We start from the raw sequence: 6,000 nt of genomic DNA, 5'->3' as shown, positions 1-6,000 counted from the left end.
ATGTGCAATTCAGGCATATAAATCAATTACCAAGTCCTATGTACTATAAATGCACCCATTAATTAAGCAATGTCAGATGCTATGAACCATGAAGTTCATTACATCTTTAGCATTCAAAACCAAGGATTATTTGAAGAAGAAATACTAAGTTTACCTAATAGTTAATGAAATTAAGCCAGGTTGTTGCCAACATTCTTATTTTATGCCTAATTCAGTGTTTAAATGTTTATGAATAAAACACTAACTGCTGAAAGCAGATATGTTGAAATGTAATTACTGGTAAGTTATAATGCACTTGAGGACTCATTATACCAGACTTGGGAGTTTTAAGATCACCAGTGTAACACACTCTCCAAAAACACCGAGTTTTTATGGGCTAAAAGCTGGAAAGACATAAATGCTGTTGAATTTGTCCTGGCTGAGTGGAAATTTTGATGATCGTGGTGGTATGATTTATGAGTCTAACATTTTCCAGTCATTACGTGGTTGCATTTCAGCATTGTGACATGATTTGCATATGTGAATATCCCAGCAAATTAGCTTCTGATGACTGCCGCATCTGCCTGGATAAAGAAACCCTTATCTTAAAATCAATGCAGCTGCTACTACAAAAAAAATCTTGCTTGGAACAGAAATCTTCAGTCCTGTTTCCCTTTGAAATCTATAGTCAGTGACTTGACACACATGGGTTCAATTTCAGGGATAAATATATGCTTGCAATGACTAGGTTTACACATCTGTAGACATTTTAGCATCCCTTAAGTTGTCTTCCTCACAAAGACTTCCTGGATGGTCCAGAGAAGCCTGACACCTTTTCCCACACCCCTCCATCTGGGTTTGGAAGTCCCATGGCTCTCTGTCTCTGTCTGCCCCCAATGCATTGCCTTTGCTAGTCTCCTACATTTAAATCATACTTGCTTATGACCTAACATATACTAAAATGTTAATATATACTTGCTGTGTGTTTTCTATATGCCTACACGCATAAGTACCCATACTCCTATGTTAGCTAACTCTATTAACTCTAAGAACCCTGGTTACCTCTGTGAGTTAAATAAAATGTTGCTCCTCAATTCCAGAATCCTGGGAAGATAGTTTCATTTCATAAATGTGTTTGAATTCCATGAGCCTTGCATCTCACACACACATGATCAAATATTTTTACAGAGAAACAGTTTTGATCATCCAGAAGAAGCTAATAACATAATCAATCTTTGGAAATGAAGTATATCCAGAAGTGATTTTGCAAGTTTCTCTTCCCTGACATACTGGCTAAGTTTGGCTGAATTTAGTCTGCATATGTTCCTATTTCATTCCTAACTTAGTGTCATCTATTTATTTCATTTATGTTTTCCAGACAGAAACCCCACTTTTTCTTTCCTTATTTTCTTTTTCCAAGCATAGAGTATGTAATTTTTTTTCTGTTTTTAACATACAAATGTTTGCTTATTCTTGGATTTAATAATGTTGACATAATTCTTAGAAGCTTGCATCATACTCTTATGACTCTTGGTGTTGTGTCTTTATAGATACCTACATGCTTGTTTTTAGCTTTTCTTGTTGTTTTTGTTTTTAGATTATGCTTATAAGTGAGATCAAACAGCATTTGTCTTTGTCTTATTTCACTCAGCATAATACCCTCAAGGTCCATCCATGTTTTCATAAATGGCAAGATTCATTCTTTCTCATAGGTCTTTTGTAGTTCCATAGAATTTTTTGGATTGTTTGATTTATTTCTATGAAAACTACCATTGGAATTCTGATAAGGATTGCATTGTATCTATAGAATGCTTTGGGTAGTATGGACAGTTTAACAATATTAAGTCTTCTAATCCATGATCATGGAATACCTTTCCATTTCCAATACCTCATTTTCTTTATCCATTCATTCATCAATGGACACTTCTTTCCATACCTTGGCTTTTGCAAATCATGCTGCAATGAACATGGGGGTGCCTATATATTTTCAAATTAGTGTTTTCATTTTCTTAGGATAAATACCTACAAGGAGAATTGTTGGATCCCATGGTATTTCTATTTTTAACTTTTTGAGGAAACTCCATACCATTTTTCACAGTGGCTGTACTAATTTACATTCCCACCAACAGTGCACAAGGGGTCCGTCCCTTTTCTCCATTCTCACCAACATTTATTGTTTGTCTTTTTGTTACTGACCATTCTAACAGGTGTGAAATGATGTCACATTGTGGTTTTGATTTGCATTTTCCTGACGATTAGTGATGTTGAGCATCTTTTCATGTCTGTTGGCCATCTGTATGTCTTCTTTGGAAAAACGTCTATTCACTTCCTCTACCCAGGTTTTAATCAGTTTTTTTTTCTTGCTGTTGAGTTCTAAGAGTTCTTTATACTTTGTATATTAATGCTTTATCAGATATTAGCCCCTTATCAAATAAAGGATTTGAAAATATTTCTCCCAATCATTAAGTTGCTTTTTTATTTTGATGGTTTCTTTTGTTGTACAGTTTTCTAGTTTGATGCAGTCTCACCTTATTTTTGCTTTTGTTGCCTTGTTTTTGGTGTTAATCCAAAAAAATCATCTCTTAAGACTGATGTCAGGGAGCTTGCCGCTTACATTTTCTTTTAGGAGTTTCATGGTTTCAGGTCTTACATTCAAAACTTACTCTATTTTGAGTCAGTTTTTGTGTGTGGTATTAGATAGTTTCATATTTTTGGCATGTGGCTACTCAGTTTTCCCAGCAACATTTATTGAAGAGACTGTTCTTTCCCTATTGCATATTCTTGTCTCTTTTGTAGTAAATTAATTTACCAAATATGCATGGGTTTATTTGCATCCTCTTTATCCTGTTTCAGTGATCTATATGTGCATTTTTTTATGCCAATACCAAATTTTTTTTCATTGCTATAGCTTTGTAACATCAGTTGAAATCATACACCATGATGTCTCTAGCTCTGTTTTTCTTTCTCAAGATTGCTTTGGCTCTTCAGGGTCTTTTGTAGTTTCATAAAATTTTTTGGATTGTTTGAGTTATTTGTATGAAAACTACCATTGGAATTCTGATAAGGATTGCATTGTATCTATAGAATGCATTGAATAGTATAGACATTTTAACAGTATTAAGTCTTCTAATCCATGAGCATGAAATACCTTTCCATTTGTTTGCATTTTCTTCAATTTATTTCATCAATTTTTTAAAGATTTCCATCATTTTCAAAATTACATCCTATTCAGTATTTCTGAAAACAGCATTCTTCTTAACATGATAATTTTGAAATCTATTTTCAAAAAATTGGAGAGTATGTTTGGCTCTCTACCCACCATTAAATTCCTTTATTATTTTTTCTCTACAAAGGCATAATCACTTTACTCCACAATTCCTAGTTCCTCTGTGCCATTCACTAGGATCTTTCTTATGGAATAAATTAAAATAAGTCACAGTTTCTGGATTTTTTTTATTAATGGAAAAATCAGTATATAATAAAGGCAGTCAAGAATTTATTAATGCTAACAGATTTAGAAATCTTGAAGTTGGTTGAAGTGTTTCAGCACATTTTTAGGCCAGTTGTGTAATTAGAAAGCAGATCTCAGATCCTCCTGCATCATTAATCCTGATGCAACAATGTCATCAGTTCTACTATTTTCTCTCATTTAATGTCATCCCAATCATTGTGGGCTCTGTTCATCTGAGTGCTGAGCCTTTGACAAGTCTGGAATGTAATTCCCATGAACAGACATGCAAAACAATGGAATGAAACAGGAAGTAGGGAAAAACCCCTCAGAGATGCATCTTAAAAAGTTGACCACTGCTACAAGGCACTGGTTCTTAATACTACAGGACCTACTGAAGAGGCTTGAACTGTGTCTCAGAACTGCCTGCCTAGAGATGAAAGAAAGAAGCATTTATGCATCATTTTCTATCTGCTATTATTTAAGGGTAGCTCTCTGATATTAACTACCTACACCTCTATGATTCACCTGCATTAGTGCCTAGCTGGTTGTTGTGGAGACCTCTTACCATCTCACAAAGATGATGAGGGGCATGGGTAAGAGATTCATGGAGCTGGTTGATAGTAAGGCCCTATCCCATTGCTCCTGAGCAGAGTTGGTTGAAGCCCATAGGTGTTGGTCACCTGCACAGTGGCTGGACTAAGAGCTAAGGCTGAGGGGCTATCAAAGTGGCACATGAAAGCTATCACATAGAGTCCGCACTGTTCACTAGGTCAGTTTATAACCCTCCATGAAGTCCAGTCACAGACTCCCTTTTAAGGAGAACCCCCATAACCTCGGCAAGATCTTAATACAAAAAGACTTAGTGGAAATAGCTATGGTCTCAGCTTCTGCAACTTGTCCTGTCACCATCATAGTCACCAGCTCTTCCATCCACTATTTCTTCTAATTTCCTCTCACTGTTGGTAGCATTTTGATTGGTCTAAGTTTCTTCTTATTGGGGTGACTCAGACATTCAGCAGTTAGGGTGTATGCCCTGATAATACATTACATCCCCCAAACCAGATCCTCTTATGACAAGCCTACAGTTGTAGAGATGGAAAGCACCAATACCACGAGGGAGTCACTGGAAGTGACGGCGCGAGGCCTCTACTCCTTGGTGCCCACTGACTTTTCTTTCTCTCTTCCCTCCCTCCCTCCCTCCCTCCCTCCTTCCTTCCTTCCTTCCTTCCTTCCTTCCTTCCTTCCTTCCTTCCTTCCTTCCTTCCTTCCTTCCTTCCTTCCTCCCTTCCTTCCTTCCTTTCTTCTTCCTTTTTTTCTCAAGGATTCCAGTATAATTAAGAAAAACTTGTCAGTGCCATAATCTTTTAAATTATGATTACTCTCATGTTTCAAATATCACAGTAACTCTATACCCAGTGTCTCACTTCCTATTGCACCTCATCCCAATCCACATACACACCATACACATGAAAGTCTTGGAATTTGAGATGACTCGTATGCAGGAGTTGTTAGCATTTTCTTACCACCACTGCAGGAGTTATTATTTACATCTGACTGATGAATCACTCAGCTCCCAAATCCCATCCTAAAGGGTCGACTCTCTAGAATCAATTCAGATACTCATTTTTTTACCCTGAGATTCCTCAAAAGATGAGTCTGTAAATAATGGTGCAGCAATTTAGAGGACAATGTGATTCCAGGAAGCAGGAATGTAGGGCAGGAATAAAACAGAAAATTAATGAAAACCAGCATGTTAGCAAGTTGGCCACCATTAATGGCAATTACGCTTCATCCACTAGAACCTTCTGAAGGGGCTTATGACGTGTGATGCAGAGCTGTCCATTTCAGTTCAAACACCTGTTGAAACCACTGAACTATGGATTCCCTTTTCAGCCTAAGTCAAGGGTGGCCTTAAGAGTACTAACCTATATTTCTGCATTAATCACTGGTAGAGTCTCCTGTGGGCATCCTAGGCAAATGAATTTGAGAAGCCTCAGGTGTGGAAGAAAAATTCTGTATCATGGTCTGAGGCACGGTGCTGCCAGTACTGCATGAAGCTGCTCAAATCTTGTACACAACCAGTTGCACAGCAGTAGTAGAGTAAGGGATCATATCAAGAGGATTCTGAACTGGGGCCCAAAGGATGTACAATCCACCGATGTTCTTCAGCATGCTTCCACCTTTTTACATCAGGGCCTCCCTTCTGTGTTGTTGCTAATGTTTCACTTTAAGCAAATCTGTTTGTTTTTTATTGGATACATTCTTCCTCTGCCAAGTTCTGCTCATTGGTCCAGGCTTTTCAAGATTTGTTATCTCTGCAATGGTGCTTTGTGTCAAGATATGAACTTTTCTTTAAAAATGATTGTATTGAAATGCTGCTATCTTTCCATGATTATCTCAGATTGGTATTATTCTTTTGTTCTATTCTTCTCATAAAAGAAGAATCTCAAATTCAGAAAAGTGAAGTGACATGTCAAAGATCAAAAAAGAAGGTCCTGAATTCCAAATTCAAGCCTCATGAAAGTGTGGAACTTGGTCATATTCTTATTTTAGTCTCTTGGAGAGCTTTG

Source organism: Manis javanica, chromosome 16 (assembly GCF_040802235.1).
Source record: "Manis javanica isolate MJ-LG chromosome 16, MJ_LKY, whole genome shotgun sequence".
NCBI classification, from domain to species: Eukaryota; Metazoa; Chordata; class Mammalia; order Pholidota; family Manidae; genus Manis; species Manis javanica.
The sequence above is the reverse complement of the archived record's forward strand: the minus strand, read 5'-3'. Positions refer to the sequence as shown.